At 38.3% G+C, this 24,750-nt stretch overlaps 1 pseudogene; it reads left to right on the forward strand.

The window, feature by feature from the left end:
• Positions 1 to 15,732: 15,732 nt before the first annotated feature.
• LOC120239805 lies at positions 15,733 to 18,963 on the forward strand (annotated as a pseudogene).
• The last annotated feature ends 5,787 nt before the right edge of the window (positions 18,964 to 24,750 follow it).

Consider the following 24,750-nt stretch of genomic DNA (forward strand, 5'->3'; position numbering starts at 1 on the left):
CTCAATAATTATAGTTTTAAATTTGGTGAACAAAGGTGAAGTTTTTGAATGTTTTATTAATAGTGGTTAATAGTCCAGACTCTGGTGTTGTATTTGTTTGAGATTCCTTTCTGGCACACATCGGTATTGGGAAAACACCTCCCGGGGTCTCTTCTAATCCTGCATATCTTTCTTGGTGTGCCATGAAAACATGGTCATGATCACTCTTTACCAGGACATTTCTCACAGCTGTGATTTTAGTAAGCAGCCTTGAGTGATGAAGAAATATCTTTCTGGTATATAGAGGAGGCTTGCTTCCGGCCTGGTACAAAAGTGATTGTTTCTCAGTGTTCCCTGTTGTAGTGCAAACCTACTCTAGTTGACTGTTCATCTGGACTATGTCGTGTTGCCCCCAAGGAATTTAGGGGTAAGGAGAGTGACACAACATGTTGGCTCTCTTGCTGTTGCTTGTGCTATGAGTAATAAAGTTCCTTGTCTCTAATGCAGGAGTCTATGTCTACCCATTTAACAGTAGTAGGCTAACTTTTGACTTATAGGTAGCATAAAATTCAGTCCCTGACTTGACAATCAGGTATGTGATTTCAAGTAAATTTTCTAATCTGTATTTGTTTCTTCATTAAAAAAAATTTTTTCTTAATGTTTATTTTTGGGAGAGAGACAGAGTGTAGGGGTGAGGAGGGGCAGAGAGAGAGGGAGACACAGAATCTGAAGCAGTTTCCAGACTCTGAACTGTCAGCACAGAGCGAGACACAGGCTTGAACTCATGAACCACAAGATCATAACCTGAGCTGAAGTTGGACGCTTAACTGACTGAGCCACACAGGCTCCCTGAGTTTCCTCATTTTTAAAATGAAGACAATCCGGGGTGCCTGGGTAGCTCAGTCATTTGTGTGTTTGATTTCAGTTCAGGTAATGATCCCAGGGTTCTGGGATTGAGCGCTTCATCAGGCTCCATGCTGCATGTGGAGCCTACTTAAGATTCTCTTTCCCTCTACCTTCTCCCCTACTTTCTCAAAAATAAAAAATAAATAAAATTAAAATGAAGATAATTCTAATCTTCACAGATATATGAGTTTTAAATGAATTAGAATATGTAGCGTTCTTAGTACCGTGGCTGGCATATAATGTTAACTAGTGATATGAAGGCAGATACGAAGCAACAAATGCTTACATTTTTTACAACAGCCAAATTCTAGAAGCAGTCGGCTGTCCATTAGTTGATGAATGGATAAAGAAGATGTGTATATTTACAATGGAATGTTATTCAGCCATAAAAAATGAAATCTTGCTATTTGCAATGACATGAATAGAACTAGAGTGTAATGCTAACTGAAATGTCAAAAGGACAAATACTGTATGATTTCACTTATTTGTGAAATTTAAGAAACAAAACAAGTGAGCACAGGGAAAAAAGACAAGTCAATAAACTTAGCTATAGAGAACAAACTGATGGGAGTTTGGGAGAGAACAAACAGAAGGGAGGTGGGTTGGGGGATAGATTGAAAAAGGTGATGGGGATTAAGGAGTGCACTTGTGGTTATGAGCATTGGGTGATGTTTAGAACTGTTAAATCACTATATCGTACTTCTGAAACTAACGTAACACTGTATGTTAACTAACGAATTAAAAACAACACCCAAAAAAATCTATTTTGGGTTTTGCTATAGGAAACTGGAATTTAATGGCAAATATAGGCATACTTTTTTAGATTTTTAAAAATTTTTTAAATTTTTTAATTTAAATTTTTAATTTTTTACAAATAGTTTATTGTCAACTTGGTTTCCATATAACACCCAGTGCTCATCCCAACAAGTGCCCTCCTCCATGCACACCTCCCCCCCCCCNTAGGCATATTTTTAACAAGTGTGTTGGCAGTCATGATTAGTTTTTAATATCTGGTTGCTTCCAGTGTGTTTGCTGTAATTCTGTTTCATTCTGCAGGTCATTTGAGGTGCATTATAATAAACATACATTAAAGTAAGATGTAGAAATAGGAATAAGAATGGGAAATTGAGAGGCACCTGGGTGGCTCAGTTGGTTAAGCGTCCAACTTCGGCTCAGGTCACGATCTCACGGTTCGTGGGTTCAAGCCCCGCATCAGGCTCTGTGCTGACAGCTAGCTCAGAGCCTGGAGCCTGTTTCAGATTCTGTATCTCCCTCTCTCTCTGACCCTCCCCTGCTCATGCTGTCTCTCTCTCAGAAATAAATAAAACATTAAAAAAATTAAAAAAAAAAAGAATGGGAAATTGATTGTAAGATAAATTAATGCCTACATTTGTATGTCAGGATCCTGTGCAATTTCTAAAAGGAATAGTAACTTTGGGCTTCATGTGACTTTTTTTTGTTAAGTTCAGTGATTCTCAGTTGGGGGATGGGGTGTAGGTAGTCCTCCTGGGGGTTTATCAGAATCTTGGTTGGAGGTGTGTAGAGTATGAAAAACATGTTTTTTGTTTCTGAAATAAACAGTGTGGAATGTAAAACTGGATCAAGTTTTTGTAGCTGGTGCCAATTCATGGAAAAAAGTGAGAAAGCATTGCAGGAGCTTGGCAGAAAAACCCTTCCTGTGATAGATTGTATCACTTTCCTGGCTGAGGCTTTTTTCTTCTGGTATTCTCATGGCAACTGGTATTGGTAATTGAGGCACTTGCACTCAGGTGCTTTTGATTAGCTCACCCCTAGCTTCCTGTGGCTTTCCCCATTTGCCCACTTTTACTGTTTCGTTAATAGAAACATGCACAGTTTTCTTCACTTTGATTGGAATATTTCGTTTGCACATGAAACTGTTGTGCTAAAACAGAAGTCTTTTTAGCACTGTTGTGCTAAAACAGTGATGCTTTTAGGCTCATGGTAAATCAAGAGTTAGGGAAAAGTTATTAGCGTTTATTGCATAAGCTGGTCTCTGATGTGTAATGGACTGTGCTGCTCAAGTTGAGGCAGAAGGAAACATTGGGGAGTGGAGAGCCGTGAGGCCATCTTGGTTTCCATGCTACGGAAGCTGGCCTCCTGGCACACACATCTTAGAGTCTAGTTGGACTCTATGTTTGTGTGTGTTTCTTTTTCCAGTTTCATTAAAGCTGCAATGACTTTTAAAAAAATATCTTATTTTTGAATTCTATTTATTCATTTTTTGAGAGAGAGAGGACACGAGTGAGTGGAAAGAGAGAAAGAGAGAGAGAGAGAGAGAATGACATGAGGAACAGGTGAGAGAGACAAGCCGGGCTCACCCAGAGTGGGGCTCATGCTTACCTGATGCTGGGCTTGAACTCATGAGCTATGAGATCATGACCTGAGCAGAAGTCCGATACTTAAGCTACTAAGCCACCCAGGTTCCCCTAAGGCTGCAGTGACCTTTATGTGGATTTGTTTCTATAAAATAAATTAATTGTTACGTTAGAAGGAGATGCAGTGTTATAACTACATTGCATTATGTTTGCATGATGGAGAAATATTTACAGAAAAAAGAATAATTAATTTTTTGCATAGTTTTTTTCTTAAAATATTTTTGTTCAGTTTGCCATAGCTGATGTAATTTCACTGGATAAAAATTTGGAGGAGGGGAGAGGGGCCTGGGTGGCTCAGTTGGTTAAGCGGCCACTTCGGCCTCAGGTCATGATCTCGCAGTTTGTGAGTTCGAGCCGGGCTCTGTGCTGACATCTCAGAACCTGGAGCCTGCTGCAGATTCTGTGTCTCCTCCTCTCTCTGCACCTCCCCTGCTCACACTCTGTCTCTCAGTCTCTCAAAAATAAAATAAAACATTAAAAAAAAATTGGAGGAGGGGAATGGGGCTAGTTATCAGATTGAGATTCTTGTGTTGTATTTCTCATTCTGACTGTATTTTGATAATTTGACTTTTGCAGTGTATGTTTGGGTTTCTAGTGCATAGTAGATTCTGATATAGAACACAAAATGTTAATGTGAAGTATTCTGAAAGGAAAAGCTTGGTATTTTTCATTCTTAGACTTACATGTAAATAATTTGGATTTTAAATTTGTAATTTCTAGGAAGGATTAGAAATGAGTAATTGTTGTCTTTGGGGGCTGTTTTGGATCTCATTGCTGAGTTGATTGACTTAACCTATGTCACATTAAAGGTGAATGGGTAAGGTCAAATTTGCTATGAATGATTTTTCAGTTGGTCAGTTAGGGAAAGGTTAGGTTTTGACACTTGTCAGCCTCGCAGACAAAGGTTCTCTGTGCTGTTGCAGTTCAGAGTCTGATAGCTGTTTATAATTTGCTTTGATGCTTTAAGAAACCTTCTTGGAACAGTCAGAAAGTATTTTTTTACCTGATTTGGAATACTAGTGGATTTAATGGCAGGATGCATTTCATCTGTATAGCCCAGAAAGGCAGGGACAGTGAAGATGAGTATCTTAAAAGATATAGAGTATTCTGTGTGTCACAGATGAGAAGTCCACTGCATATTAAATAGAGCTAGTGTTGTTCACTTGGCAGATATTTTCAGGAAGTGAGGGTGTTTGAGTGAAGGCAATTGTGGATGGTAACATTATTGCCTGGCTCACTGAAAACAAGTACATGTAAAACTTTGGATTACTTATTTTTACCCATTTTAAAATAATTTTCCTAATCCTGAATCTGATATTTAAAATTTGTTTCTTACCCTTATCGTTCGAAAACTTAATTTCTTCTATCTTAGAAATTATTTTCTGTCATTTTTGGCTGATAACTTCTTTTCAGTAAACATGAGTTAATGTTAAATTTGTCACTTGTTATTGGAAATGTCAGTTATGTGGATTTATTAGGAACTTTGGGATGCTTTTCTCTAGTTAACATTGGAATATTGATTTTACACTTATTTGATAGTTTTACTTGTTGAATTTTAAAATAATTTTTGGTGTTCACTTGTGTATTATTATTTTTTAGATATTTGTAAGTTGGCCTTGAGGTAGTCATGATGTTTTGTTCATTTTGGCCCTTATATTGTTTTCATTGTTAGTTGATCTAGTTTGGAGTGTTGTAGCTCCTTCAAACTGTGGTCAATTCATCATTGTGGTCAGCTCTTTCTGTTACATAAGAATAGGAGAATGCCCTTCATCTGATGTGTGTGTGTGTGTATGTGTATATATATATATATGACTCTGTAGCTACCCTCTGGGATGTGTTTACAAATTATCATAAGCCTATTAGTAAGTTGTGAACTAATTTTAATATGCCTGCAAAATGGAGAAACGTGTACCTTGAATCCTCTTTGTTGCAGACTAAATTTCAGGCAACAGGGAGTCTGATGTTATAGGCTGAGACAGGACACACAGATGTGAGAATGGAATACACTAGAGAACAAGTGTGTTTAATGAGCATGGAAGCTTTTCATAGGGCTTCTGACAAGCCACTGACTGTGACATGAGTGGAAAGGGGTGGTAAGACTCATACTACTAACTCTTGTTAGAAATTCCAGACTTAAAAGCAACTGAGGGGGAAAGGATTAATAATCAGATGAAAGGTCAAGTTTATTTTTATAATGGGGAAGTAAGTTGTTTTATGTTCCAAGAATTGGAGGTAGGCAAGTTCAAGTTGAACTGCTTAATGAATTCAAGCATGGTGCTGAGTGTTGAGTATATGAGTTAATTTTCAGAGAAATAGTAGTTCAAAAGATTTACCTCTATTTGTGTTTTATAAACATGAGGTAATCTTTAAGAGGAGTACAGTAACATGAGATACTTTTTGTTTCTCAGGGCTAAATATTAGGTGATATATATATGTACATATATATATATAATATGTGAAATGACTTATTTCTGTTGAACTGAATTTGAGGGATTATGCTGGATAGCAGATTTCAATTTGTTTTGTATTTTGTACATGGAAGTTTATGCTTCACACAGAGCCCTTTATGTGTTTCTCTTAAAATTGCATACCCTTAACTTCTTTCCAAATGATTTAATCGAAGGCATTACCAGGGCTTCCCCTCTATAAGCACACTCCACAGATACAGTACTTTTATCCTGACAGTGTTTTTTTTTTTTTTTTTTTGACATCGGATAATTATGGAAGCTAACCTTGTATTAGTTTATATGTATATTTTTGGCAACTCTAGTATTTGGAGAGTGAGGAAAAGGTTCATTGAATTTTTTAGTTAATTGAGGCCTCACCATTTATGTATTTAATTGTAAAAATACACCATAGCAGATTAGTGGCAATATTTTAGAAGTTCACAGAATTTGGATTTTCCTGATCAAGCTCCAAAATTAGATTTTGCTCATTCTAAGATAGTTTAAACCTAGAGATGCTATGACTAAATGTGAAACTTCAAGCTGAATTACCCTTGAAGGCTAAAATTAACATATGCAAAAGTTTTCAAATTACTTATGAAAGTCATTTTTTAAAAGTTTTTGTATAGCTTTTGAATACACACACAATTCCTTGTATTCTTATTGGTGATGACTTCATGCCTCTGAAAAAGTATGACTGTAACTTAGCCGGAATTTCTCACTTAATGTTACAATGTTTTATATATATGTATTACTATTCAGATCCCAAAAGAATGAAATTAATTTACTAAGTAACATCTTTAGTGTTCTAATATTATCTGTGGTTAAGCAATTTTTTTTTTTTAATTTTTAATGTTTTTATTTATTTCTAGGAGAGAGAGAGAGAGAGACAGTGTGAGCAGGGCAGGGTCAGAGAAAGTGGGAGTCACAGACTGAAACAGGCTCCAGGCTCTGAGCTGGCTGTCAGCACAGAGCCTGATGCGGGGCTCGAACCCACGAACCGTGAGATCATGACCTAAGCGAAAGTCGGACGCTTAACCGACTAAGCCATCCAGGCGCCCCAATTTTTTTTTTAAAGAGGGTACATTCCTGATTGTGAGGAGGGGCAGAGGGAGGGGAGAGAGAGAATATCAAGCAGGCTCCAGGGCTTGATCTCATGAACCATGAGATCATGACCTGAGCTGAAGTCAAGAGTTGGATGCTTGACTGAGCCATGTAGGTGCCCCAGTGGTTACACATTCACATTGTAAACTGTTCTGAAAGTGTTCTAAAATAAGAGGCTGAAGTTTTAAACATACACGTTATTTTTTCATTCTATAATCTTCCTAACTTTTTCTTGTCCCCGGGTCCTCCTTGCCTCCAACTTCTGCCAACTCCCTGAAAATGTAATCCTTTTTTAGTTGAAGTCGTGTTATGGACGACTAGCTCAGAGTGCATATTCTAGTGTTTGGGAAGAGAATAGGAATCAGGCTGATGCAGTTGCAGAAAAAAATCATTTTGTGTTCCCAGTCATATTGAGTGGCTAAATCTCAGTTACAAAGGCTGGAGAAAGTAGTTGCATAACTACAGTTAGCCTAGGCCCTATCACTAGATCTATCCTGCTACTCCCCACCCTTCTGAAGGCATAGAGATAAAGCAGTTAAAATTCTTACTCTGTACTTCCTTCTCTCTGTTTACTTCCTAACAGATTGCTGTTTGGTTGCCACTGATTGCTAATCTCCTTGGCTTTCAGATTCCTGGTGCCATATTCTTGCTATTGATAACTGCCAGCTGTCTGGCGTTTTTTTTCCTCTTCATATCTGGTCAGAGGGTTCTCCCAATTCCAAGGTCCCATGAAGCTTTTGGGCAAGAGAATCCTTCTGCTGACTATAGTGGAGTCTAATAGCCAAATATATTCTAGTTTCTTTTAGTTGATCCAGGGAGTTATATACCTCTGTATGAATGCTAGAAAATGCAGGGGGCTGTTTTGGAGCTTGTATGGGGTCCTTATTCCTCAAGGAAGAATTATTTGCTGGTGAATGAGTGAGCAGGAGACTTCTTAAGCTTTGGGTCTTTACAGTCATCTAAGGAGAGAGAAGAGAGAAGTTAGTCACTAAATAGCTAACATTTGTATTGTGTTTATTCAACTGCCAGGCACTAAACTAAATGCTTTATATGGATTGTATAATTTACTCCTTGGAGCAGCTCTGTGGGGAAAGCTTAGAGAGGTGAAAGTAGTCTCCCCAGAGTTAAATGATAGAACTGGAACTCAGAAGTCCAACTTCCAGATTTTTTAAAATGTGTAAATCACAAAGCATGTTATGAAATATATGAGCACATTTCTTCCCAGCTAGTTCTTAACTAGCACTGAAATCAGGTGGAATAGATGCTGACATTTAAGGTGACAGTGCCCATTAAAAGGGATATTAAAACACAGGTGTGAGATTAGAGATTTACATTAATGTAGGAAATTAAAACATTAACTGTAATTTTACTCAGATGTTTTATTTTAGCTGACAGTTCTTGGCAGAAATGGAAACAAAATATATTAAATATGCCATAAGTAGTTTTCCCAATATACTATGTGTGCTACCTCTAGGGAAAACATTATATATTTACACATCTCAGTTGTTGAAGGTCTCATTATCTAGCGCATAGCTTTTCTATACCCTACGTTGTGGTTCTTCTATGGTGCCTTTTTTTTTTTTTTGACTTTTCTTTGGTCATATTGTATGTTTTAGTTCATGTTCAACAATAGGCTTATGTAATATTCAAAGGTCGGTGGAGACCAAAATCCAAGAGATTTTATGCTTGAGATTAGAATAATTTAACAGGCCAGTAATAAAAGATTATGGGCTTGATTTGGTTTTGTTCTTGCCTTACAAGAAAGGACGGGGACCTTTTTAGAGGGAGGTCTGCTGGTTGTTATAGACCGGGCCTTCTAGGGGTTCTGGACTCCAGGAGTTACTCTCCTACTATACTAGATACTTTGGACATCTTTGTGGTATTTTTGGTGGTTTTAACAGTGACTGGTGGATGCTACAAGTGTTTCACGGGAAGGAGATGGGGATGCTGGAGTGTCTACAGTGCACTGGATAATTCTCTGTGATGAGTTTTCCCATGACCTTGATGTTTTTTTAATTTTAGAGAGAGAGTTAGCAGGGGAGAGGGGCAGAGGGAGAGAGAGAACCCAAGCCAACTATACACTCAGTTTGGAGCCCAACGTGGGGATTGATCTCAAAACTCCGGGATCATGATCCATGCTGAAATAGAGTCAGATGCTCAACTGACTGAACTACCCAGGTGCCCCCCACTTTTTGATTTTTAAGGTTCCTTTAAAAAACTTACGTGGAGGGGCACCTGTGTGGCTCGGTTGGTTAAGCCTCTGACTTTGACTAAGGTTTTGATTTTGCATTTCAGGGGTTCAAGCCCTACATCAGGCTCTCTGCTGACAGCTCAAAGCCTGGAGCCTACTTCAGAATACGTGTCTCCGTCTCTCTCTGCCCCTCCTCCACTCATTCTCTCTCTCTCTCTCTCAAAAATAAATAAACGTTAAAAGCATTTAAACAATAAAATTAAACAAATGATCTTATTAGCAGTGATTTTTTTTTTTTAATGTCTCAAATTAGAACTTTATGGTTTTTGAAGGTCTGGTCAGTTGTGATCGCAGAACCAATCTTTGTGGTTAATTACTTTATGGTCTTTTTATAGAAAGCTCTCACTTTTCTTGACTATTAGTACTTCTGTGATGCAAACTTTGGCATAGGACTTTTTTTTTTTTTTTTTAAACGTAATCTCTGCACATCGTGTGGGACTCTAACGCACTACCTGAGATCATAAGTCTCAGGTTTTCCTGAGCCAGCCAGGAGCCCTTGGTACAATACTTTGACCTTCACTTTTCTCCTCTGATTTTTAATTGTATAATTCATTCACCTTTTGGCACTTGGTGACAAACTCTTGGTTGAATATATAAGATTTTTCTTTGATTAGATTGAGAGTGGGGTAAATCAGTGATGATAGCATTAAAACTGAATCTAGTACTGGACAGGTTTCTTCTGATGAAAATGATACAAGGAACCCAGCTATATTTGGCTTCTGTTTCTTTTCTTTGTGACAGGATTATTATGCTCTAGACATGTCATTTGGGGGAGCCAAAGCACTGTACTTTAACTTCCAATGGTCCATTCAGTGCAGAAGGGAAAAGAGTAGTGAAATGAATTGAAGTTCATGCTTTGCAGGTGTTTATGTTTCTTCCTTCTGCTTTAACAGTAAATGGCTAGTGGGGTTTGTTAAATAGCAAATGAATAAGGCTAAATGTTGGGCATTTGTATTCCTAGAGGTTAACTTTCACTTTTGCATTTTAGGTGTCTTGTTGATATTTCAGGGGTTAAGAGAAATAAGTATTTTCAGCTGGATATGTGTCCTATCACTTCAGAGCTGTAGTTCCAAATTAGGCTGTTGACTCTTTGTCTGAGACCTACTATGAAATGCCAAAAAAAAAAACCCTGAGTTTGGAATGTAGGCTTGATTTTTCCAGTCAGTGAACTGACTAATATTTTCTGAGTGCCTGTAGATGCAAAACGCTGAATTATATTAAAAATATTGCCACTTGAGTAAGTCCTTAAAGAAATAATTTTGGTACTGTTTGGTTGATTAGTGTGTATCAGAGCTATTGTTTGTGCTCTCTAGATCAGGTTATTCAGGGATGCGGTAGGATCTGCATACAAATAGGTTGGAATGCGGATTTGAGAAGGATAGCTTCATGTTTGTTCTGTCTCAGTTTGGTTTGTTGTATATCCTTTCAAATGAAGTAGAATTCATTTTAGTTTTCCTTTTTATTTTTTTCTAAAGATTTATTCATTAAAAAATTTTTAATGTTTATTTTTGTGAGACGGGGAGAGAGAGACAGAGTGAAAGCGGGGGAAGGGCAGAGAGGGAGACAAAGAATCTGAATGGTTCTCCAGGCTCTAGGCTCTGAGCTGTCAACACAGAACCCAGTGGAGGGCTTGAACCCATGAACTGTGAGATCATGACCTGATCCGAAGTTGGACGCTCAACTAATTGAGCTACCCAGGAGCCCCTTAGTGTCCCTTTTTAATAAAAGCTTGATATGATTATTTTTCTTTTTATTTACTGCTCCCTTTGACGCAGAGGCACACACACACGTAAAAGAAGAGCTACTTTTCGGGTAGTATTTATAGCGGGATAAAGATAATTTATTTGAAGGTTTTAGTAGGTTGCTGTCTATAGTCATGATAAAAGTCTACTTTTGAATTTCACTGCCTCTTGTAAGAGGATTAATTGTAGAACAGAAGGTCTATTTCCAAGACCACGTCTTTTTCAGAAGCTGGGGTTAAATATATGTTAGAAATAGTATGTGCTTCTTCCATCATCTCTTAAGCTCTTGTTATTTATTACTTGATTTGTTTATCAAATTCTGGAAGCTGGTACTTTTGTTAGGGTGTTTTGGTCCTTTAAGAGAGGAGATACTTTGGGGCGCCTGGGTGGCTTAGTCGGTTAGGCATCCGACTTTCGCTTGGGTCATGATCTCGCGGTTTGTGGGTTCGGGCCCCGCGTCGGGCTCTGTGCTGACTGCCAGCTCAGAGCCTGGAGCCTGTTTCAGTCTGTGACTCCCTCTCTCTCTGACCCTCCCCTGCTCACGCTGTCTCTCTCTCTCCTAGAAATAAATAAAACATTTAAAAAAAAAAAAAGAGAGGAGATACTTCAAAAAAGAAAAAAGTCAGCATCAGTCTGTGTGTGATTGAATGTAGTGCCTGTGGATTAAAGTAATGGCTCATCTTAGTTTCTCATGATGAGCTTTGCTACTTTATATTGTTCTTTGGTCTCTTGTCTAACAAAGAAAATTGACAGGTTACTTACCTTTTTATGAGTGCATTTCTTTAAAACTGTATGATTGAATGCTTAGTGAAATTAGCCTTGGCTCCTGCGGTACTGAATGGCATAAGTGGAAAGAAGGTTGCTCTTTCCTTCCTTTCTTTTTCTTAAAAAATGCTGTTTGAATCTAGTTTGGATAAACTTGACCTGGGGTAGATGATGGAGAAAATTGAAATATTTTTCTTTTCTTCTGAATATTGCGTTAATTTGCCCCAAATAACATAATTAGCTTAAATGTTGTGAAGTGTTCGATTTTAGCAAACTAAGCTGAATTTAATTTGTATTTCTTTATTTTTACTGTATATCTGGTAAAATTTGATAATAAAGATTTAAAGGAATATCTAACTGATAAATTCACCCTGTTTCACCTTCTTAAACCTAAGAAACATAATTTGGCTAAATTATGCAAAATGCTAATTAAAGGGTTTAATTTGCTAATCATCTCAGTTTGATTAGAGGCAGATGCTGATTATCTGCACAAGTCTAAATGGACCTTTCAGAGATGACTTTCATTATTTAAAATCAACTTGTCAAACTAATTAAGACATAAATTTAAGGAATAACAAATACCAGTAGTTATCTATAGACTTTCAGTGTAATGTAAGGTGAGGTAATTCACAAATGCTTTACACCAAAGACTTGGTGTGTATGCAGTGTCATTATGAATTTCAGTATTCTCCAAGTTTAAGAGCTAATTTAGGCTTTTTTCCTGAGCTCATTAGATTGTCTAGTCATACCTTTGTTGGTCCTTTGGGTCCCTGATATTTTTTCTGGCTCTTTTTTCTTCCTTTTATGAAGGAAACAACAGTGTGAGGGAGCCAAGATACTCCTGTGCATGTACATTTAAACCATACATAGATATATAGGCAGGTGTATCTCAGATAGGTATACTAAATTCCTCAGAAGAAAGACAGAAAACTGTTTACAGTTCAGTCAAGTTTGTGTGGCTGATTTAGGGTTAGGAGTAGAGAAACCAAGGCAGAGACTACATTATTCCTAATCTGAGTCAGATACAAACAGCTCAGTAACAAAATGTTTGGGGTTTTTCATTGCAGACTTAGGGTGTTAGGATAGAAGATTTGAGGTATATACATATGGTCCTGCTTTGACCTGCACCAATGTTGAGGATAATAGATGAAGCAGCACGATGTCTAAGTGGGGATAATCTATATGTCATATGGCTTAGGGGTGGAGAGCACAGGTGCTGGTGCCAAACTACCTGGGGTTGAATACTGGAGCTGCCACTTCATGGTGGTTATATTTTTCTCCAATTTAGTTTTCTCATCTGAAAAACAGAAAATATAATACTGTCTCATAAGGTTAGGAGGCTTCAGTAAAGTTAATACAGGTAAAGTACTTAGAACAGCCTTTGGCAGATAGTAAGCACATAATAAATGTTAACTATTATTTATAATTTGTTACTTTCTAGCTTCTTTGTGAGATTTGCAAAAGATGGTGTACACAGACAACATTGAGTTCTTTCCCTAAACATCCCTTTGAGTCATTTAAAAATGATTGCTACAAATCTGTGTGTGATAACAAAAAATTATAAGAACTTCAGTTGTATAAGATGAGCTAACAGAATTTGGAATACTAGAGTTTTATCAGAATGAATGTTTTAGTCCAGTACTTTTACGTAGTGCAAGGGGTTTAGAGGTACATATAGATAGTTGCTAGACTGACAACTGGATGATTCCTGATCATGAGTACTTTTTGTATCTGGATTCAAAGGATAGAAGGGGAGGTGCTTTGGAAATTCAGTTATTTTCTAGCTCTTAGAAGATTGAAAGAAGTTACTGTGTAATAAGATGAAAAGAGCCTAGGGCGCCTGGGTGGCTCAGTCGGTTAAGCATCCGACTTCAGCTCAGGTCGTGATCTCACAGTTCATGGGTTCTAGCCCTGCGTCGGGCTCTGTGCTGACAGCTGGCTCAGAGCCTGGAGCCTGCTTCGGATTCTGTGTCTCCCTCTCTCTGACCCTCCCCCACCCACACTGCCCCTCTCTCTCTCAGAAATAAATAAAACATTAAAAAAAAAAAAAGATGAAGAGAGCCTAAAGAGTAGTAGAATGCCATGGATTTTTAAAAAATATTTAGACTAGTAGAATATTTAGACCAGTAGAATTTGTTTCAAGTGACACTGTACTAGGTTTTGGGTGCAGACCTTAAGAAACTTGCAGCTTCCACTTCCTGTATCTGGCATGCTTTCTTTGGGAATCCTGAGATGTCATGTAGGAAGTCTAGCTAGACTTGCTCAGATATACTTGGTGGAGAGGTCTGTTCTGAAGCTTGGCATAAACTAGCAGCTGCCATAGTGGAGAGGCCATGTCTTGGCATTTCTCAACAGCCCCAGCAGAGCTTAGCCTTTTAGCCATCTCTGCCAAGGTGCCAGACGTGAGTGAAGCCATCTTGGACTCCAGTCTATTTACTCATCATTTCAAGACCCCAGCTGACCTCATTTGATGCCATATGGAACAGATGAATTGCTGACTGTATTGTTTCTGAATTTCTGACCGAGAAAATAAAACGGTTGTTGCTTTAAGCTGCTAAGTTTTAGGGGTCACTTATTATGCAGTAATATGTAAATAGAACCCATAGCTAAGCAAGAGTTTCTGACTTCTTAAATTTGAGCAGAAACCAAAACAGTGTACCCTAAATACCATCAACTCTACCATGATTTGGAAAGACTATGAAACATAATGAGAATTAAAGAACTCAGGACTATGGTTAATAGTATGGAGAATGAAATTTTGATAATTAGATAAGTAGAGAAGATAACTCTGAGGGAGCTCAGATTACTCAGAAGGGACAGAAATAGGAACGTTCTTGATAAATGCTTTCTACTTCTCAGAAGTTTGGTGAAGCAGCTTAAAATGCCTTTTTAATTTGAAGAAGAGAGGCTTGCTGCATATCTGAGATCTGCCCAGAGTCTGAAAATCCTTTGAGGTCTTCTTTATTTTCAGAGATAACCTTTTTATGTTTCAGGACCTGAGGAAGAGAGGTAATAAGGTATAAGGTAGTTGATGTTTTCAGTATTCTTATCCTCTCAGAGTTTGCCAAAATTTAGAGTAGACCAAATTAATGACTTCATTTCATAGCATAGATTGGGGATAGTCCTTTTTGTTTGCTCAGTTCAAAATCCACTAAGAGATGTTGACCTAAGCGATATGATTAGGGCCTTATGTAAGTGCAATAGGGGATTTAAAGTACTTAAAATTGTTTTTTTTAATTTTAGAGAGAAAGAAAGAGACTGTGAGCTGGGGAGAGGGGTTGAGGGTTAGAGGGAGGGAGGGAGAGAGAGAGAGAGAGAGAGAGAGAGAGAGAGACTCTCAAGCAGTCTTCATGCTTAGCATAGAGCCCGATGCAGGGCTTGATACCATGACTGCCAAGATCATGACCAGAGCTGAAATCAAGTCAGACATTTAACCAACTGAGCCACCCAGGTGCCCCTAAAGCACTTTCTTACGTAGAAATGTTATAAATAAGTGAGTAAAATCAATCATAAATTACTATAGATACCATACCATACAGGCTTCCTGATTTTTGTGTGCTATTTTGAAATGGTTGCAGATTTTTCTTTTTTTAAAAAAAATTAATGTCTTTATTTTATTATTTTTTAAAATATTTATTTATTTTGAGAGAGAGATAGTGAGAGGTACCCAGATTAACACACAGTTTATAAAAAATGTGCTTGCTGGGGCGCCTGGGTTGGTTAAGTATCTGACTTCTGCTCAGGTCATGATCTCATAGTTCATTGAGTTTAACCCCACATGAGGCTGTCTGATGTTAGCATAGAGCCTACTTTGGATCATCTATCTCCCTCTTACTGCTCCTCTCCTATTTTAATGTGTGTTCTCTCTCAAAAATAAATAAACGTTAAAAAATAAAATAAAAAGTGTGCTTGATTTATCTAAGCACTTTAAGTCCCGAGCTGCCAAAATTCTGCTCTGAAGAATATACTACATAGAAAATCTCGAGCTACTGGGGTCCTCCAGAAGACTTCATAGCTAATATTTAATGAATGCTTTATGTATATCTAGCATCATGTTTGGTGTTACAGAGGATTTGTATATTTTTAGTTTGAGAGAATAGAGACTTTTCATGAAATAAAACAGTGCAAAATAATAACATGCCGGAATGTTTGACACAGTCTTTGAGAGTTATGAAAAAGTAAGGAGGATATTGCTACAGACTGGATTCATCTAGGAAGGCATTATTGTGCTTGACAGTATTTGAACTGAATCTTAAAAGATAAGGGATAAAGGAGGTAGAGATATTCTGAAGAGTGGGATGTTATGCCAACTGCACCCTCAAATATTTGAATAATTTTCTGAGGAACTTAAATGTTGAATTGGGTCAACAATTCAATGGGAAACCTTTGTCAAAGCCATAAAACTGCTTTCTAATACTTTCAGTTGGAAGTGTATTTGAGCATCTCGTGGAATAAGTACCTCCTCTCCCTTTATCCCAGGCACAAAAAGTAGCTAGTGTTCTATCTGCTTGATTTTCAAATAATATGGTGAAAATGTAAATTTAATAATAAGACTTGATTTCCCATGGCCTCTAAGAGAAAATTTAACAAATCAATGTTTTTTCTGACCTTATTTTTCCCTGCTCTTACTTCGTTCTCCATTTGCTTGAATAAACATAGCTGCCCTATTGGTCCATATTGACTCTTAAGTTTCCTCTCCAGCAAAGTAAAGCCATATTTTTATAATCTGCTGTTAGCTGCTTAATTTGGAAAGCTTCAGTCCTTACCATATCTTTTATGAATCAGTTTGGCTTCCTCTCTTCCATTCATCTTGAAAATGTCCAAAGTGCTACATAGTTTAAAAGCTTAGAACCAAGTAAAGTTGAACGATTTTCTACTGGGCTACGTTGTAAAAAATGGGAAAGGAAAATTGCTTTGTTTTGTTATTTTTTTTGGAAGACATTTGCCAGTTGGAGCCTCAACAAAGATTGAGTTTGGGAGGCCTTTAATTGTACACCAAAAGGTTATTGCAGAAGATAACATAAGGGAGATGTCATAAAGAAGAAAATTTGAAGCTCAGTAATAGAAAGCTGTGTGAAGAAATAGGCATTCTGCCAATTAGCTGGGTGCTTGAAATAAATAGTTTGGAATTAAAGAAACAGATGCAAATTTCAAAGACTTGATTAACTTAGTTCATAGGGGAATGGGGGAGTGGGGAACAGACTTCAGCTTATAGTAGTTGTAAAGCATATTTACCATTCATTAGTTTTGCTCCAAATTTTTTAGTTTTTATGTTAAATAATATAAAATCAGAAGACTTGTTAATTTAATATTTTATGTTAAACCATTGAAATAAAATTCTGAGTATATTTAGGTGAAATGAATTAAGATCATAGGAGTTCAGTTTTGAACTGTTAACTGTCCTAGCAGTCAGTAAATATTTCCCAAACTGAGCATAGTGTGGTTATGAGTGAGTCGGAAGGCTTTCCAATAAAGCATCTAAATGGTGCCTGCCCCTTGGTCTCCTTATCTGTTGAATAACCATGACACAATTATATAAGTAACCAATTAATAAAAGAAAACATTTGTATGTATCAAGGAGATGTACAGGAGAACATTAAATGTTCATCTTTCCATAAGTGGCTGTCCATTAAAAAAATTTTTTTTTAAATATTTGTTTATTTTGGAGAGAGAGCGCATAAGGAGGGGAGGGACAGCGAGGGGAGGAGACACAGACTCCAGGCTCTGAGCTAGCTGTCAGCACAGAACGTGATGCAGGGCTTGAAGTTACGAACTGCAAGATCATGACCTGAGCCGAAGTCGGGCACTCAACTGACAGAGTCACCCAGGTGCCCCAGTGTCTGTCTGTTCTTATGTTGCGTTAGTGTGAGGTGAAGTAGAATTCTTTAAGGTTGTATTACTAAAGGATCAATTCTTTTATCTCTTAGGCATTGTCACCCAAACCAAAAAAAAAAAGAAAGGAGATTGCATTCTTTATGGAATGTGGAATTCTTTGCTGGATGTGGAATTTTAGGTTGGCAGGTACTTTTCTTTTTAAAAAAAATTTTTTTTAAGATTTTATTTTTAAGTAATCTCTACACCCAATGAGGGGCTCAAATTTACAACTCCAAAATCAAGTCTCATGCTCTACTGACTGAGCCAGTCAAGTCTCCCTGACATTTTTATATTTTCTATTTTTTAAAGATTTTTAAGGCAGGTACTTTCTTTTAACACATTTAAGATATATACTTCTCCTGTCTTCCATTTTTGCTATTGAGAAGTCAGCTGATAGTCTAACTGTAGCTCCTTTGAGAGTAAGATAGCCACTGTGCTGTCGTGGTGACCCACGCCAGGATCGCTGTGAGGACTGAAGCAGCAGAGACTATGATAGAGGCTGTGATTCCAGGATAGGCAATAGCAGGAGAGCATTTGGTCGTGGGTACTGTAGGGACAGTAACTACAGAGGAGGCAGGGACCGTTATGAAGACAGGTATGACAGATGAGATGATGGGTCATGGAGCTCCAGAGATATTTACTCTTGGGATATTTATAGGCATGATGATAGAGGGCCCAACCCTTCTCCCTCTCGCGTAAGACCCAACTGAATCTAAAGGCTTGCAGTATTCCTAAGGAAGAGGATTCCTCCCCTAGCACCTCCTGCCTGGTTCAATGAGCAGCCTCTGTCTTTGAGGGGCAAAGCTTGTTGACACAGCGGCTAGAGACAGAGAAGGAGAAGAGTGGCTACAGAAGCTATAGCAGAAACTGCAGCACCAGCTGGATGAGTCAAAACTAGAAAACCGGCCTCAGGAGAGACATGCAAGCTGGTGAGGTGAAGAAACTCAGGAACAACACAGTTCCCGACAGGAAGTGAGTCATCACAGACTGGGACCTCAGCCTCATTTGGAAGAAATGCATGAAGGAGAGTGAGAAGTTTCTAGAAAGTGAAACACTCAATAAGGAGGAAAAGTGTCACTCTCCAACTTCTAAGCCTCCCAGACCTAACAGCCTCGAAATATAATGCCAGCCCCTCCACCAAAGCAGAATGCTCAGGTGAAGTGAGCAGTGGGGGAGGAAAGTAGTTCAGGCTCAACTACCTGAGGAAGGACCAGCAAGGAAAGATGAAAATAAAGTAGATGAGGTGAGTATCCCAAAGGGCCAAAGTGGGAACTCCGGCCACAGTCCAGGAGATGGAGAGAACAAAGACCACCTGAAGGAGTCAGCTGGGAAAGATGGCAAAAAGGATTAAGACTGCACCTGAGTCAAAGAAACCTGAAGAAAATCCAGCTTCCAGGTTCAGTTCTGCAAGCAAGTATGCTGCTCGCTCTGTTGACGGTGAAGATGAGAATGAGAAAGAAAATTATACTGAATGGACCTCTGTGTCCTGTGCTTTCTCCTAGTCTCACTAGGAACATTCGAGAGCAAATCAAACCTCTATCCAGACAAGACCATAAAACTTACCATCTCCTTGAGACCTTTCTTAACTTTAAAAACAAAAACAAAAATAAAATGAAATTCTTTTGTATGCTGCTGCAGCCTTTGCAGTATTGAATTAACTGGAGAATTGCCAGTGTAGCCAGAGAGAAGGCTTTGAGTGGAAAAGTGGTGCATTTTTACACATGCAGTTGCCTGTGTGATTAGTGCCTGGGGGCTTCCATTTAGCAAAATGGCAAGTGACCGAGATGCAGTGTTTGGATCTGGTTGGGCAGCAGGGCAGGTTTAAGGAAGAGTGAGATTTCTACCTTTTCATTCTCCTTATCCTGTTGTAGCATATATGAATTCTCCAACGTTACCTGAATAAATTTTCCCTCCTTGGAAAAGTAGGTTTAGTCTGTGAAGTTGTTTTAGTCTCCAGGAGGCTGCCAGCCCCTCCTTTTATTTAATTCTGAGTTACTGGGGCCAGCCTAGGGGGAATGTCTTCATTTTTACACCCCCCTTCACCCCCAGGGGGATAGTTGGGAGTGAGTCTATTGGCCAGTAAAGAATAAGAATAGGACTCGCTTGGTAACCAAAATAAGTGAGAAAATTGTGGTTTGAAAGGAAGCTGTGAGGAGGCTACAGATTCTTTTGCACCATTAATAGGGGAAAATGGTATGATCTCCAGTAAACACTGGAGCAGGAAGCACTTAGGGGTCATGGGAATTCCCAACTCTTTTATATGTCCTGGTTTTGCCTTTCCTTAAACAGTGCGTGTCCTTTCTGAAAGTTCTGAAACTCTGAACTGTTGAAATCTTGAAGCTTTAAAAATTTATACTCTTGTCCTGGTGTTATGTTCCTCATGCTACTTTTTACTGTTACCACAAAGCAGCCTCTGTCTGTCTATCGAATCTATCTATCTATCTATCTATCTATCTATCTATCTATCTATCTATCTATCTGTCTGTCTGTCTGTCTATGAGAGAGCATGAGAGGGAAGGGCCAGAGGGAAAGAGAGAATCCCAAGCAGGCTCCTCACTGTCAGCGTGAAGCCTAATGGGTTTGATTTCACAAACTGAAATAATGACGAGCTGAAATCAAGAGTTGGACTCTTAATTGACTGAGCCATCCAGACACCCCAAGTAGCTTCTAATTAAATCACATACCTGATTTCCTAGGCATTCTGTATCAGCCCCAGGCAGCAGAAGCAAATGAGGAATCACCTCTTCTCTCAAACAGATCTTGGCTTTTTCTTGTCTTTTGATTCTCATTCCTTTTCTCCATTTCTGCTCCTACTTCTTTGACCCTTTTTATACCTCAGAAAACTTTAGAATTAATGCTCTTAGGTGGTGAGTGAGGGTGGATAAAGAGAGACAGTTAAAATGTGAACCTTTCTTGGGATGCCTGGGTAGCTGAGCTGGTTGAGTGTCCTATTCCTGATTTCAGCTCAGGTCATGATCCCAGGGTCCTGGGGTTGGGACGGGCTCTGCACTGAGCATGGAGCCTGTTTGAGATTCTCTGTGTTCCTCCGCCTCTCTCTCTCTTTCTAAAATTTAAAAAAAAAAATTTTTTTGTGAGCCATTTTTAGGACCATGATTGGGGCTTTTTATGTTCTTACAAGATTTCTTCTAGCTACTGAAATCCTACACCAATGTTTAAATTTATAATGTGGCCTCGACCTGTGTGTGTGTGTGTGTGTGTGTGTGTGTGTGTGTGTGTGTTTAGCTTTTATTTTATTATGACTTTTTAGCTTTTTAAAGTTTTTTTTTTTTCTTGCAACCTAGTGGCTTAGGTTACCTGTTTTTATGTGCACCTTTGTACTGTCAACCCAGTAGATGTATCCTTATGGGTGATATTGGCACCTGCAGAGAAATGACACCTTGGTCTCTTGTTTGCAAGCCCTTCTTTCATCAGTCCTAGGTTAGACCCTGTCTCACATTGGTTTATGAGTGCTGCAGTAGTGGTAATAATGAATAATTTACTAGTGAATTACCTTTAAATAATTGGCTAGGATTGGCCAGTAGTCAGGAAGTCACTTCTAGGCAGAGATACCTAAGGCTGAAAGGGATTAAATTTATTTTTTAAAATTAAAAAATGCCTTTTATTTATTTTTGAGAGAGAGAGAAGAACAGAAAGTGGAGAAGGGATGGGGGTGGGGAGACAGGGGATCTGAAGCAGGCTTTGCGCTGATAGCAACAAGCCCAACTTGGGGCTTGAATTCATGAACCATGAGATCATGACCTAAGCCCTAGTAGACGCTCAACCGACTGAGGCACCTAGGTGCCTCTGGAAGTTTTTATTTATTTATTTATTTTTATTTATTTTTCTTTCTTATAAAAACATTTGCTGTAGATGATGAAAAGGTAGGGCCTTCTTTAGGTCTATTCCTTCCAAATAGTTATGTCCAATAAAAGCTGTTTTTTTCCCCACTCCTCTTTCTTGTCCCCTGTTAAAACAGAAACAAGGATTATATCCTTTCTGCTCCTTAATAGTTGTAAAATTTGTACAAAATATCTTCTATGAAAATGATTTGTAATCTTTAGACTTAATATCTGGGAGATGTCTTGAGATGTAAAATCCCATGCTTTGAGTTGTGGGTTTTTTTGTTTTGTTTTCTCCATATCTGACTTTTAAAATAAAATTAAAAAAAAAGACAGCCATACTACTAGTTGTCTCCTTTTAAAATACTGGTTCACAGGGTACCTGGGTGACTCATTGGTTAGATGCCTGACTCTTGGTTTCTGCTCAGGTCATGATCTCACAATTTCATGAGTTTGAGCCCCTCAGTGGGCTCTGTGCTGGTGACTCAGAGCCTGCTGGGATTCTCTCTCCCTCTCTCTCTGCCCCTCCCCCACTCCCATGTCTCTGTCTCTCCCCAAAATAAAAAAATTTAAAAATTACAAAAGGATACTTTGGTTCACTTCTTTTCTTTTCTTTTCTTTTCTTTTCTTTTCTTTTCTTTTCTTTTCTTTTCTTTTCTTTTCTTTTGAGAGAGAGTGGGAAAGAGGAAGAGATGGAGGGTGGGGGCAGAGGATCTGAAGCGGGCTCTGGGCTGACAGCAGAGACTCCCAAACCATGAGATCATGAGGTGAACCGAAGTTGGATGCTTGGCCTACTAAGCCACCCAGGAGCCCTGACTTCTGCTTGATTTAAACATTCTGTTTGTCTAGGAGTGGGATTGTTTAAAAAAATTTTCTTAAGTTTATTTATTTATTTTGAGAGAGAAAGAGAAAACAAACAAGCCAGGGAGGAGTAGAGAGAAGGAGAGACAGAATCCCAAGCAGGTTCTACCCTATCAGCACCGAGTCGGATGTGAACTCGCAAACTGTGATGTGATGAGCTGAGCCAAGATCAAGAGTCTGATGCTTAACTGACTGCACCACATGGTGGGATTCTTTTTATATATTTTCTTGAGTTTCATTAGGCTTCTTGAATCTGTACATTGGTTGTCTTGGCCTAATTATTTCTCCTCTCCCTGGGATTTCTTCCAATCCAATATATTTTTATTAAAAAATTTTTTTTTACTGTTTAATTTTGAGAAAGAGAGAGAGAGAGAAAGCAGGTGCATGAGGGGCAGAGAGAGGGAGACAGAAAATCTGAAGGAGGCTCCAGGCTCTGACCCATCAGCACAGAGCCTGACATGGGGCTTGAACTTACAAACTGTGAGATCATGACCTGAGCTGAAGTCAGATGCTTAACTGATTGAGCCACCCAGGCGCCCCCAGTCAAAAGTATTTTAGACCTTTTTAGTCTCTCACATTTCATTGTCAAATCTGCGTTTTCTTTTTTATCCTTTATCTGTTGATTTATGGTTTATTTCTCCTGAGCCACTTCCCAGTTTTTTTCTGTCTTCTTTTTGTTCTGCTACCACTGGGTCTTAAATTTTGTCTTTTGTAATTTCTAAAAGTTCTGTTTGGTTCCTTTAGAGAGCTGCTGTGTTACGGATTTTTGTTCTTTGCACTCAGTTGTTTGAGCAAACAGTCTCTGAGGTAGGTTCTGAAATGAGGTTCCTGGGATGATCACATCGTCAACTCTCTTCTACTTTAATGAGTGTGCTTGCTTTTATTCTGCCCATTTCTAACTCATGTAGTAAGCAAGGCCAAGTGTCAGGCCTGGTGGACATTCAGGCCCTCACAGACCTTTTGCTCTTCTTCCGTTGTGTGCTAGAAACCAGGCTTTTTTCCTCTTGTCAGTGGCTGCTGCTTTCAGATTTAATTGTTAGTAGAGTCAACTTCTTTTATAAGGTCATGTTGTGGTTAAATGATAGAGCTTATATATAAGGTAGCATCTTTTATTTGTGTTATCTGTTGGCACTGTACCTGGCTCACAGAAGAGGCCGAAGAAATGTTTGTGGGATAGGGTGGAGTGTGTGTCTCATGCACCGTGGCAAGTTGTAAGGTTCTGGTCCTGTCATGCTCAGCTCAGGAATTACTGCTGTTTTGACTTACTTAGGAGACTTTTAAGAACTCTTGTGTAAATTACCCAGTTTTTTGCAGGGGAAAAAAAAAGATTTATTTTCTTGTAGAAGAGAAGAAATGGGCTTAAGTATAAGTAATTAATCTTTTCTCTCTAGTATAAATTTTAGTATATTCAAATGTGCCTATGCCATCAAAAAAAAGGGCAGTAATAAAGTAACCAGACGATTGATTTTTACATTGATCAGCTTGGCAGAATTACTGAAACATCAACATACTAATTAGAATCTCAGGATATTAAATTATTGTTTGTTTTCTAACTGAATGTTTTGAATGATTATAAATGACAAAGAATTTGTAAGTGGTATAACATACCATGCTATCAATTTTGGCTAATTAACACAGCAACACAGTGATAATTATTTCATTTTTTTATTTCCTGTTTTTTCTCTTTCCTAAAAATTTACTGATTAACAATTTATTTTTCATTTTTTCCTATTATATGGCTCCGTTTTGTACATTTAAATGTAGAAAATAGATTACAAATTTTTTTTATAGTTTATTTTTGAGACTGAGAGAGACAGAACATGAGTGAGGGAGGGGCAGAGAGAGAGGAAGACACAGAATCTGAAACCAGCTCCAGGCTCTGAGCTAGCTGTCAGCACAGAGCCCGACGCAAGGCTCAAACCTAACGAACCGGGAGATCATGACCTGAGCTAAAGTCGGATGCTTAACCGACTGAGTCATCCAGGCGCCCCAGAAAATAGATTTTAAGAATTGGATCATAGGGTTACCTGACTGGCTCAGTTGAAAGAACATTTGACTCTTGATTTTGGGGTCTTGAGTTTGAGTCTTGCATTGGCTGTAGAGATTCTTAAAAAATAATAAAGTTTTATTTTTTTTTATTTTTTTTTTTTTAAATATTTTTATTTATTTCTAGGAGAGAGAGAGAGAGACAGCGTGAACAGGGGAGGGTCAGAGAGAGAGAGGGAGACACAGACTCTGAAATAGGCTCCAGGCTCTGAGCCGGCAGTCAGCACAGAGCCCGACGCGGGACCCGAACCCACGAACCGCGAGATCATGACCTAAGCGAAAGTCGGACGCTTAACCGACTAAGCCACCCAGGCGCCCCAAAAATAATAAAGTTTTAAAAACAGAAAGAATTGGATTACAAATAGAAAAAAATCTTTTAAACTAACTTTTACTTTAGGTTGAAAAGTGTTCTGATTATTTATTACTATGTAACAACTATCCCCAAATCTAAAGTAACAATTCTAAAATCTGCTGGCAAAACTGAAAACCAAAAACATATCTTAAAACCTAAAACCGTAACCATTTTATAATATCTCACAATTT

Source organism: Hyaena hyaena, unplaced genomic scaffold (assembly GCF_003009895.1).
Source record: "Hyaena hyaena isolate Hyena2069 unplaced genomic scaffold, ASM300989v1 scaffold_242, whole genome shotgun sequence".
In the NCBI taxonomy this organism is placed as follows: Eukaryota; Metazoa; Chordata; class Mammalia; order Carnivora; family Hyaenidae; genus Hyaena; species Hyaena hyaena.